This window comes from Castanea sativa, chromosome 11, assembly GCF_040712315.1.
Source record: "Castanea sativa cultivar Marrone di Chiusa Pesio chromosome 11, ASM4071231v1".
Classification (NCBI taxonomy): Eukaryota; Viridiplantae; Streptophyta; class Magnoliopsida; order Fagales; family Fagaceae; genus Castanea; species Castanea sativa.
Genome location: NC_134023.1, coordinates 12,785,234 through 12,798,382, shown reverse-complemented (window position 1 = coordinate 12,798,382; position 13,149 = coordinate 12,785,234). Strand labels below are relative to the sequence as shown.

At 35.9% G+C, this 13,149-nt stretch overlaps 1 pseudogene; it reads right to left on the bottom strand.

Annotated features, from left to right (window-relative positions):
• The window catches only part of LOC142616091 (acetylornithine aminotransferase, mitochondrial-like), a 28,005-nt pseudogene extending 19,244 nt beyond the window's left edge, over nucleotides 1-8,761 (bottom strand).
• Between the last annotated feature and the right edge of the window lie 4,388 nt (nucleotides 8,762-13,149).

Genomic DNA, 13,149 nt, shown 5'->3' with positions numbered 1-13,149 from the left:
TATAATTCACAATATTGATAAATTAACTAAGTTATGTTAACTATCTACAAAATAAATGGTAAAACTCTTTAACCCACACCCATAGACAACATACCCAACTACAATGACAATCAAATTATGCAAACCCTTACCTTAGATATGAATTCTGCTGAGAGGGAAGAAGCGGTGAGAGTGGAGAATGTGGTTTTGTGACAAGAGTGGTGTGAGAGTGGTGTGAGAGAGTTATGGGTGAGTGAGAGTTAGTGAGGGTGAGTGAGTGAGAGAGTTAGTGAGGCTGAGAGCTCTGTTTTAGGTTTTCTCTGTGTGTTACTGAGGGTGTGAGTTTCTGTGAGAGTTAATGCCACGGGCTGAGGTGTATATAATATGCGCAGAGGAAATCGAGTCTATAAGACTCGAGTTACTCATAAAAACTCGAGTCTCTAAGACTCGAGTTCCATGCGTATATAAACTTAATTTTAAACTTAATTTAAAATAAGATATAGTAAAACTCGAGTTTATAAAACTCGAGTTCTACCGGAAGTAAAACGAGTTTTAAAAACTCGAGATCCTGGTGGCATTTTGTCCACCTCAGCAAGCCCAAGCGCGCATAAAGCGAGTTTTTGAAACTCGATTTATTATGTAAATCTCGAGTTTCAAAAACTCGAGTTGCTATTTTCCTACATTGTTTCAAACTATGCCTAACTTACTATATTCATGCCATTCACATGCCTAATCTGCACATTCCCCCAGTTGAAAGCACATATAGCAATTGATTAGACAAATGACTTGCAGCCAATAGATATTGTCTTCCTCTTTTTCTTTTCACTCAATGGAGCCTAAGAAAAGTGCCAAAAGCCATAAGGTGCTATCTATAAGATTCTTATTCTTCAAAGTATATGCTTGGATTTTTTTTTTTAATCCTTCCATTGTATCTTTGGCTAATTATTGAACAACCTAGTATACAACGACTAAGCTCCTTTTATTTTCAATTTTCCCACACTTGCTTTCTCAGCATCCAAACAAAATCAAACATTTACAACATAAATAAAACTAATAAAAAAATTAAAAAATTAAAAATAAAAAACATGAAAATTTACGAACCTGAGGGTTGGAATAGTACATATTGCTGACATGAGTGAGAATACTGGCTTGCTCAACCACACCCTTCAACCAATCCTCATCTCCATGCCCTAGCAAATTCATAGCAATTCCAGAAGTCATATCCAAGCACTCTCGCCCTTCCACATCGTACAATTTACAACCCTTGCCACTGGTGAGCACAACGGGAGCTCTCGTGTACGTCCCCACTAGAACCTTCGCCTCCGCCTCCATCACCTCCTTTGCCAACCCTAGCTTCGAAGAATCCAACCTCAATGCATTTCTATTCTCAGCCTCGACCTCCACGTTCAGACACGTGATCACAAATGACGTGGAGGCTTTTTTCCGTAGGTTCGTTTTGTTTTGATTGGTGGCACCTTTCGGGGTGCACCATGACTCGCGACTGATATAACAAGCGCATGATATATAGCAATTTTTTTTTTGCTTGTGTCATAATTTATTTATTTTTTAATTTTAAATTTTGAATAACTTGGTTTTGAAAACATGGATCAGTAAAAAAATGTATTTTTTTTTAAGTATTCTAAGTAGAGTTGGAAATATATTTTTACTTAATTATCCTTAAATTTTTTCTCGTTAAACATAAAGTTTAGGACTAATTCTAAATCACATGAAAGTCCAATCCAAAAAAAAAAGGAATTATAGATAGTGTTTCTGAACCATATAAGCGGATTTTTCTTTTTGAACTGGACTTTTATGTGGTTCAGAAATATCTTAAACCTTACAGAAATAAACTTGAGAACAATTCGGTAAAATATATCTCCTACTCCACTTAAAATGCTTACAAAATAAGATACTCTTCTACTTATCTATATCTTCAAAACAAACTTATCCATTTTTTTTAAAATGAAAAATTATAACACTATACAAAAAAAACCTCATCGCATGCACAAAGTGCGTGTGATGAGGTTATTGTGTGTGTGTGCGTGTGTAAATATATATATTTTGAGAAATGAGCTTTTTTTTGTGATAGTTTCAATCTATAACGTCCGCTCCTGATTATAGCTCCTTATTATTGGACCAAGACACCAGTTAGTTTTTAGTGTAGGTGAAGATTGAACTCTAGATCTATAATTCAACAATCAAAGGGTTTACTAGTTAAGCTAATTTGAATTCACTTTAAGAAACAATCTAACTAAATACGCATGCACACCTCTATTGCTTATATATAATATAAAAGGCATGTATCATTGAATTATTTTGGTAAGTTTTTTTTTTATAAAAAAAAATAGGAAAATGAAAAAAAAATATTTTGGAATTATTTATTTTTATTTTTATAGGAACATGAAAAAGTGATTAACTTTTTGACATTTTTTTCTTCAATTTTTTATATATATATATATATATTTTTTGTATAATTAACCGCACTCAATATAAAAATCTCATGTTTTCCCCAATTAAGCTTAAAATACACTCACATCAATTCATTTAAAATTGTGTATAAATATATAGTTGTTGTAGTAACCATGTAAATTTACATTGATACTGTATATTTTGCATTTAATTGTTTATTCTTTTTTTACATATCTTAAGGATAAAGAAAGATAATGGATGGTGATTGTTGTTTATGAAGAAAGAGAAACAATAAAAAAAGTATTTGAATGATTTGTAGTGTCAGATAGATAATATAATGTGAGGTTTTTTGGAAAGTGAGTTTGTAAAATAGGAAAATATGTTATTATGCTAAAATAGAGATAATTTTTTTACATGATCTGATGCGAATGCTAAATGGTTTGGTAAGAGAGTTTAAGTATTGGTTTTCAAAATGATGTGAAATTTATGGTTTAAAAATGTTGTGAAAACAGTTGTTTTGAACCCTCAGAATGTACAAAATGTGTTTAGTACCATATTTTTCAATATCGTATTTTGAAAACTAAAAACACACATCTATTGTTTAGCATGAGTATGAATTTTTAAGAAAAAGTTGATAACTTTTATGATGAGAACAAAAAAGGAATTATTATTTACTAAAAGATAAAACTCCTCTCTCTCTCTCTCTCTCTCTCAAGAACCCATCTCCCTTACCGTTCTCCAAAAATTTGAACAATCCAAACTCCAACAATCAACAAGTACCGAACTTTTTGCTCCCTCTTTGTCGCCACCAACAACCACTAAAATCTCATGCCTCCTTTAGTAAATCTCATGAATATTTGCAAATGGGTTTTATTTACTATTGCTAGGACATATGTGTTTCACTTGTTTAGAACATATGTCATTAATTATTTATGTAATTGGCTAATCCTTTGTCAAAATGCACTTTACTTGTAATTGGGTAGATTTAGGTTGAGGTTAACGCTTCAAGAAACAAGGTTTCAAGATCAAATGTTAAAGCCATGCAAGTCTGTCCAAAAAACAAGTTGAGAAGTGTTTTTCATTAAAGCTCGACAGCTGGCTTGACAGCTGCATCTATCGAGCTTTAAGAAGCTGTTCTAGCCTCGAGGCTTGACAGTTGCTCGACAGCACCTCGACACTTGTAGCTGTCGAGATTTAACAAAAACAGATTCCTAGTTCTGTTTTAACTATAATCTGTGGATGTGTCTTTGGGCATTTTTTTCTCCTAACCCTAGATATATAAAAGGATTATTTTAAGGGCCGTCAAAGAGTGGCAAGTTGCACAAGCATTAAGAATTCCTTGTTCATGCAAATTGTAACTTGAGACGAAGTTCTTGCCCTAGTTCATCTCTCTTGTGAAGAAGTTGCTGTGTCTTTGCACCGTAGGATTTTGTAACCAAGCATTTTCTTGATCTTCATCGTGTGGATAAATTGAAGAACTTTGCAGCCAACAAATCTTCTTTAGTTGGTGATTGAAGTCGCGTACTGGGATCCGTGCAATTGGTTAGTCACGTACTTGGGAGCCGTGCATTAAAAGGAGAAATTGTCATTACAGAACAAGTCCAATTGGGTATTGGGGTAAGGATTCAACTGTAGGTTGGTAAGGTACTTGAGATTCCTTTACTTGTAACCGCTTGTTGTGATAATAGTGGAATTTTGGGAGTGGTGACCTTAAATCACCCGATGGAGTTTTTGCCATGTAGGTTTTCCCCATTCGTAAACAAATCACCGTATCATTTATTTTCCGCTGCATACTTTAGTTTATTGGTGATTTGTTTGTGCTACCATGCGTTTGCATGTTAATTTGATTAATTAATAAACATGGCTAATTAATTAATTAATCCATCACAAAGGGTCAATACATTTTTGGCCTATTAAGTGGTATCAGAGCAGGCACACTCTGATTAGGGTTTATCTTTGTGTGTGATCCATTGACCCCTATTTGTCATGGATAGAGGTTAGTCTCTTATTATACCTCATTTGTTTGATGGTACTAACTATACATATTGGAAAGTATGTATGAGAGCTTTCTTGCAGTTTCTAGATGAGAAGGTGTGGCAAGCTGTGGAGATAGGCTGGACCAAGCCTAAAGAAGTGCCGGCCGATTGGGATGAAGTCAAGATCAAGGCAGCAAACTTCAACAGCAGGGCATTGAATGCCTTATTCAGTGCGGTCACTAATGAGGAGTTCAAGAAGACATCCTCCACTGAAAATGCTAAGGAAGCATGGCACTAAAAGCCAAGAGTAGTGAGATAGATGAGTCATCAGACGATGAAGACTCTAAGATGAAGCCCTACATCACCAGGCAATTCAAGAAATTCATGAAAAATGCCAATGGAAAGGGCTTCGACAACGACCGTAGGAAATCTAGTTCTTCTTAGTTCAAGAGCCAAGATAAAGGGAAGAAGGATGCAAGGGATGGCGGTTAGTACATTATTCCCACAGGACCCAAGTGCTTTGGATGTCAAGGTTTCGGTCACATGAAGCAGGAGCGTCCCACATATCTCAAGAGTATTGGGAAGAGCAAGGCATTAGTTGCTACCTTGAGCAACACTGAGCCTGAGGATGATTCGGACAATGAAGATGACAGAATTTTGAATGCCTTCACTGCCACTGTCAATCCTACTAAAGGGATTGTTGAAGATGTGGATGAAGAAGAGGAATTGGTGGAATCCAAGTTTAAAAAGATGGATGATCAAGATGATATCCATACAGCCTATGAGAAACTGTACAAGCTTTCTGAGAAGCATGAGAAACTCTATAGGCTAGCCACCAAAAAGCTCAGTGATGTGGAACTTAATCGTGAGGAACTTTCCACAAAGTTTGATGAAGCTAATCAAACTATTGGGGCATTGAGATTCGAGAACAATTTCTTAGCTGAGAAGATCAAGAAACTTGAAGCGGAGCTATTTCAAGTCAGAGCTCAATTAGAGAGGGCATCAAGTGTAAAGCTGGATGAGATGCTTAGCATTCAGAAATCTGCTTCTAATCAAACAGGATTGGGGTATGAATTCTCTTCTTCTAATATTGCTTTTACTAGTACTACTGTTTTTATTCCTCCTGCTAATAATATTAAAATTGAGAATAATGATGTTAAAATTGAATTAGCTAGTAAGAACTTAGACAAGGGTAAATCTATCTTAGGAGCACCCCCTAAACTTGAGAAGGACACTAAAAACCCTAGGACTAAGAAGGCTAACTCTCAAAAGCCTAAATAGAAGAAGCAGCATCTTTGTCACCATTGTGGTATTGTTGGTCATACTTGACCAAATTGCTATAAGTGGTTAGCCACTCAATAGAGCAATGGCATGATAGCATCTAGGAACCAGAATCAGCTTCAAACCTCTCTTACTCCTCTCGGAGATCTTCTCAAAGCTCTCATGTTCCTTTCAAACTTGAACGGTTTCAATCCTTCCCCCTTATCATCGGTTCAAGGATTTGCTAAGAGGAAAGGTTCTTCCAAGGTGTGGAAGGAAAAGGGTTCCAAGTGATCTATTCACTTTTTCTCTCTCTCCCCTTCTTGTTTGTGTTTTGCATTACTTGTGTGTTTTGCATTACTTGTGTGTTTTGCTTAAATATTTTTAAGTCAGTCTAGTTTTATGCATTGTTTTGTTTAACATGTTTTTGTTTGTGTGTTTTCAGTTTTTTTTTTGAGAAAAAAAATGAAAAATACAAAAACAATATGTGTTTGTGTACATCGGTTCTTGTAAACCTTAAAATGGCCATTGAAATAGAGTTTTCTAAATTTTGTATCTCTTGTAGCTTAGATGAGCATCTCTACGCACAACTAAGCAAGTGAGCTTTGTAGCTCTTTTTTTATGATGAGTAAGGTTAAGTGATTTCTTGAACTTAACACTCGTATCACTCTTTTTGACGGGTTGAACTAGAAAATCCTAAGAGAAAGGCATAAATAACCATCACACCACTGTTACTCGCCAATCATGATATGACATCTGTATGCTTCGGCATAGCAAAAGTGCAATGTCAATGACATTTGTATGCTTTGGCATAGCAAAAGTGCAATGTCAAAAGTGCAATGTCAAAAGTTTAACATAACTGGGTATCTCTTTTCTCCTTTCATATACCCATGCATGGTTTGCTTAATAAAAAGAAAATATGCAAAGAAAATAAAAGCAAAAAGATCAAAAATCCTTTAAATATGATTGCAAGCGTGTTTTCTAGGAGATGTGGGAGTTAGATGTACCTCAAAGGTGATAGTCCCCATCAAACAGTTATGATTGTGTGTGAGTCAAATTGATTTTCTCATATCTCAAATCGTCATAACATAGAGACACTTGTGCAATCTTGCGATGTTCTTCACACATAACACGCAATATTCTTTGCTACTTTTGATACATGTGCAGGTATAATGTGATTTGACCATCACAAGGTTTACATGTATTGATGTATACTCACTAAATTGTCTTGACTTGTTTTTGAAAAATAAAATTGGTTAGACTTGTTTAGTGTGTGAGTGCGTGTTTTGAGATCCATGTGCTTAAGATTGTTGTTGAGAGATGTTTTTGAGTGTCCTATATGCTCTTTGGATCATTGGTTGAGTTGCATGATTTATTACATTCATGTTTGTGTTTTTCCCTTCTCGAAAACTGTTTTAAAAAGTTAACTCGACACCTCCTCGATACTTAGCTGTCTGTCGAGCTTCTTAGCTTTTTCTTATCGCCGATAGCTTCTCGACACCTTCTGGATTGATCGAGAAACTTTCTGTCCTCTCGATAGCTTCTCGACACCTGGTGGATCGATTGAGCTTCAGCTCTCTTGTTTGTGTTTGGTCTCGACACCTTCTCGATAGCTGGATCTGTTGACGTGTATTTCTCGACACCTACCTCGACAGATGTCTCGACACCTCTCGATACCTGCATCTGTCAAGATTTACTGAGGTTCTATTTAAAGGTTCTGTGTAATCCGGTTCTCATTTCTCTCGATCTCTCTCTTGACAGATTTGTCTTTTCAACTTCTCAAACTCTCTCTCTCACTCCAAAATTTTTCTCAAAGCTTCTTCAAGTTTTTCTTCACTTGGTAAGCTTCTTATTCATCATTCTACATGCATTTCATGTTTTTGAAACCTAGATTTTGGGGTTTTTGAAAAATTTTGGGGTTTTTCAAAATTGATAAGTTTTTGTTGAAATTTTTGGGATGGGTTTTGTAGTTTTTATCTCAAAAACTTCATGCATTGCATCACATTCGCATTATAACCGTATTTTCATGCATTTAGGTGTGCGAAATATGTTTGTGTGCTGGTAGGATTGGATTGGGCTGAGCCCATGATGTTGTTCATAGTGCATGTCACATATTCATGCATTCCCCATGCATACATCCTTTTTTTTCAATATACTTGTTATATTTGAACTGTTTTGGGACTTTTTTGATTGTTTATGTCTTTCCTCTCTCTTTTTGTTTGTGTTAGTAGTGTCTATGGTACCTAAACGTAAGTCTATTTCGACCCAGAACCTTCTTTGTTCTAGGGCCTCTTTATCTTCTGATTCCACTCCTATCTCTGTTCGGTTCCGTGATGAGAAATTCCATCAGGATTTCTTGGAGAACTTCTCTAAACGAGGTATTCATTCGGAATGCCATGTTATTCTGGCAAACTTTGCCGACACTGACCTTCCCGGTGTCTTTCACAAACGGGAATGGGAGTCACTGTGTGAGGTCCTGGTCACTTGTCCTTCCGTGCTGATTCAGGAGTTTTACTCCAACATGCATGGATTCAATTATTCAGTACCTCTCTTTATCACTCGCGTTCGAGGTACGCGCATTGTCGTCACATCGGAGTTGGTATCCGATGTGCTCCATGTTTCGAGGGTTGCGCATCCTGACTACCCTGGTTGTGAGCATCTAAGAACTGTGTCTAAAGACGAGATGATTTCTGCTTTCTATGAGCGCCCTTCTGATTGGGGTGAGCGCTAGTATACGTCATGTCGACCTTTTGCTAAAGGTCCTCGTTTCTTGAACATGGTAATGACGTTTGCTTTGCATCCTCTTTCTCACTACAACTCTATTATAGAGCCTCGTGCTCGTTTTCTGTTGTCTCTTATTGAGGATCTTACCATTGACTTTCCTTCACATTTCATCTTTTTTGTCTTAGATGTGTATAAGGATACGGCTACCCATGATAAGCTCATCTTTCCTTCCGCTATCATGAGGATTTTATGCCATTTCTCTATCCCTTTTCCTGTCTTTGACCCTTTTTCTGTTATGGTTGCCATAGATGCTGCTACCGTAAAACGTAGTGAGGCACAGTTTCAGTCACGTCAGACAGGTTTGACCGCTCCCTCCTCCTGTTCCACTCCATCCAGATCTTCTTGTGCTTCATCCGCTCCCTCCTCCTCTTCGAGCGATGTGTCACTAGGAGATATCATGGCGTAGCTTCAGCGCATGGATGCTCGTCTCGATGCACTCTCTACAGAGTTGTATCAGGTGAATGTTTTTATTGGTCGCATTGCTAGGCGACAGGCGAGCATGGGTGGTTTTGCTCCTGAGACTTCTCCTCCACCACCTCCTACAGCTTTCACGTCTAGGGATGATGATGGTGATGACGATGATGCTTCGGATGATGATGATGATGGAGATGCTAGCTCTACCGATGAGATGTCTACTTGACACTCTACCCTTTGTCACTCGTGACAAAAAGGGGGAGTAGTTTTGGGTTATGAGAGTAGTCATGCTTAGGGAGAGTTTGTATAGGGATATTTTTGTTAGGGGGAGTGTTGAGTGCTGAGGGATGTAGTGAGGATTATTTGTATCTTTTTCTTTTCTCTACTTTAGATACATTTTTTTTTCTTGTACCTTAGGTCTTGTGACCATTATTACATACATTGTGCTTATTTTGTTATATATATATATATATATATATATATATATATATATATATATATATATATATATATATGATGTTGTATGTTTCTTTCACCTATCTCTACATGGGTTGTTTCTTTTCTTTTTTTATACACATGTTTCTTTATTTTTATGCAATCTATTATTTTTGTTTTACACTAAGATGCCTTGATGAGTTTTGTTTAAAGTGTTTCAGAAATACAGGTTGTCAAAGTGTACTTGTCATAAACTCTTTTCTTGCAAAGTTTTTTAAGAGTTTGTGTTAGGATAGATTTTATTGTATTCAACAAGTGTATATGAGTTGAGTGATTTATGACTTCTCTCATGTGATCATTGGTTGGTTGTGGTTTTGTCACGGATTGCCAAAGGGGGAGATTGTTAGGACATATGTGTTTCACTTGTTTAGAACATATGTCATTCATTATTTATGTAATTGGCTAATCCTTTGTCAAAACACACTTTACTTGTAATTGGGTAGATTTAGGTTGAGGTTAGCGCTTCAAGAAACAAGGTTTCAAGATCAAATGTTAAAGCCATGCAAGTCTGTCCAAGAAACAAGTTGAGAAGTGTTTTTCATTAAAGCTCGACAGCTGGCTTGACAACTGCATCTATCGAGCTTTAAGAAGCTGTTCTAGCCTCGAGGCTCGACAGCACCTCGACACCTGTAGCTGTCGAGATTTAAGAAAAACAGATTCCTAGTTCTGTTTTAACTCTAATTTGTGGATGTGTCTTTGGCCCTTCTTTTCTCCTAACCTTAGATATATAAAAGGATTATTTTAAGGGCCGTCAAAGAGTGGCAAGTTGCACAAGCATTGAGAATTCCTTGTTCATACAAATTGTAACTTGAGACGAAGTTCTTGCCCTAGTTCATCTCTTTTGTGAAGAAGTTGCTGTGTCTTTGCACCATAGGGTTTTGTAACCAAACATCTTCTTGATCTTCATCGTGTGGATGAATTGAAGATCTTTGTAGCCAACAAATCTTCTCTAGTTGGTGATTGAAGTCGCGTACTAGGATCCGCACAATTGGTTAGTCACGTACTTGGGAGCCGTGCATCAAAAGGAGAAATTGTCATTACAGAACAAGTCCAATTGGGTATTGGGGTAAGGGTTCAACTGTAGGTTGGTAAGGTACTTGGGATTCCCTTACTTGTAACCACTTGTTATGATAATAGTGGAATTTCGGGAGTGGTGACCTTAAATCACCTGGTGGGGTTTTTACCGTGTAGGTTTTCCCCATTCGTAAACAAATCACCGTGTCATTTATTTTCCGCTGCATACTTTAGTTTATTGGTGATTTGTTTGTGCTACCACGCGTTTGCATGTTAATTTGATTAATTAATAAACTTGGCTAATTAATCAATTAATCCATCACAAGGGGTAAATACGTTTTTGGCCTATCAATTATATTTAATGCATAAATCCAACTTAATTGGATATATAATTTTAAATTATAAAAGCTTAAAATTTTAATATTTAATTGATGACATAGTTATTGATCTCGATTGTCTTATAATTTTGCAAGTGTGGAGAAATAAAAAAAATAATGTAATACAACCATGTATTTGTCAAAATTCGCATCTACTAAAATAATATTATGTGGTATAACATTATTAAGGAATGTTATATCGATTAATATTTTTTATTGGATTAATAATTTGAAAATCACATAGTTAAATTACGTATTCCTTATGTTTTTAACATACGTGTCACATTTCGTGTCAATTAGACTTTATTTTCTATTTAATACATAAAAACTTGAACTTTACACATTTGATTAATAACATAGTTATTGATTTTTTATTTTCTTGAAATTTTGCAAGTATAAAGAATATATAGAGACAATATAATCAAACGGTAGATTTATCAAAATTCGTATCCAATTAAAAGAATTAAATGGTATTACATTATTCAAAGTTACACCAATTAATTATTGTTTATTGGAATAATAATTTGAATATCTTGCCTACAAGGGCAAACCTCCAGCAGAAGCAAAAGTAGGTGAAGATTGAGTCAAAATTTGAGTTGTGTGATCGTCCCTCTGAGATGACATGCCACAGCTTGTGGGAATGTCCTTTCGCTAGAAACGTGTGGGCTATAGTTCAAGGTGAACTTCAGAATTGCCCCAACACAACTCTAGATGTTTTCTAACTGTTTTGCAGCTTGATGCCAAAATTGGATATTAAAGAACTTAAGGTTTGGGCAATACTTGCTTGGGCAATCTGGAATGCAAGAAACAAATTCTATTTTGAAAGGGTGCAACTTTAACCGGAGGTTATCTTGGAGAATGCAATGGGATTGTTGGCTGAATACTAGCGCCTAACTGCAGCTCAATAACATACTTGAGATTGTGTTCCCTGCCTTTTTATCAATTCTTTTTTTCTTGTATTTCCATCACACTAGGGAATATTTGTGTTGTTTTTTCCTTTGTTTGTTCTATATGGGATAGCCAGACCCCCCTGTATACTAATTCTTTAGTTTCTTTTATACAAGTTTCTATCTTTTATCTCAAAAAATAATTTGAAAAATCCAATTATTGAATTACATGTTTTTATGTTCTTAGTACTCATGCCAAAATTTGTATCAATCAGACTTTATCTACTATTTAATCCATAAATTCATCTCTGATGAATAATTTTAAACTATAAAAACTTGAATTTTAAATATTTGATTAATTGCATAGTTATTTTTTTGAGCTCAACGATAAAAGATTAATGACATAGTTATTGATATTTGATTGTCTTATAATTTTGCAAGTATGAAAAATATATGATGATAATTTAATCCAATTATGGATTTGTCAAAATTTGCTTATAATAAAAAAAATAAATTAAGTAATGTAACTTTACTTAAAGTTATACAAGATGTAACTTGAATTCAATTATTTAAAAAAAAAAAAAATTTAACATCATAATTTAATGGTCAATGATGATGCCAAAAAATCACCAATAAGCCACACGTTTCTCACAAGACTGAAGCAACACCTGCACAACAAAAAGAAAAGATCTAACAGAGAGCACTGGTGTGGTGCCGACCAAAAACCCTTTGAAGGTCAAGTTAGAATTTTTCGCAACCCTAGAGTGCTAGAGTTGAGTGAATTATGCGTACCTTGATTGTTGAGGGCTCATGGGTTTTTATAGTGGAGTCGACCTCCGTTTCTTGTGCACCAAGACATTTTCTTCTAGGGAAGATCCTCTTTGATGAGTGTCTATTACAGAATCCATTACTAGTTGGAATTCTTTTCATATTGGGATTCCTTAAAAATTATCGTAAGGCACAAGTTATTTTTAGTTTAAGAATCCTTGGAGCCTAAGTGAGACAGATGAATGCCACATGTCATTTACATCTATTCACTATATGTCCGTCCACATTGGACTCGTCTACTACAAGCCTGCTAGTTTGACATCGTCACACCCATTGAAATGGATCTGTCACCTATATCTTTTGATCCTCTTCAGTTGCCCCCTCATTTCATGGATCCGTCACCTATTGTACGGACCCATGGAATGACAGTTCGTTTTTATCCTTGATAAATGTGTTTTGAATGACAAGCTACCTCAGAGCAATAAATGCGTCAGGGACACGTGGCGGACTTTGATTGGCCGTTTGCTTGGATCGATGCGTCCCTTCGTCTTCCATGCCGTTCCCTCTATATATACTGTCCATCCCTTTCATTTTTACGTTTTGGAAAAAAATTGGCTTGGTCAGAGCGCAACCATCCACTTTGTGTGATCTTTCGCCTTAAGAAGTTGCTGTTTTATCGTTCTTTCAGTTCTTTCGTCGCTTTTTTCGCCCGGTCAAGTTGTGAGTATCCTCTTTACTTGTTAATTTCTCTTCTTTATTTCGTATGTTGGTCCGTCGTCAGTATAG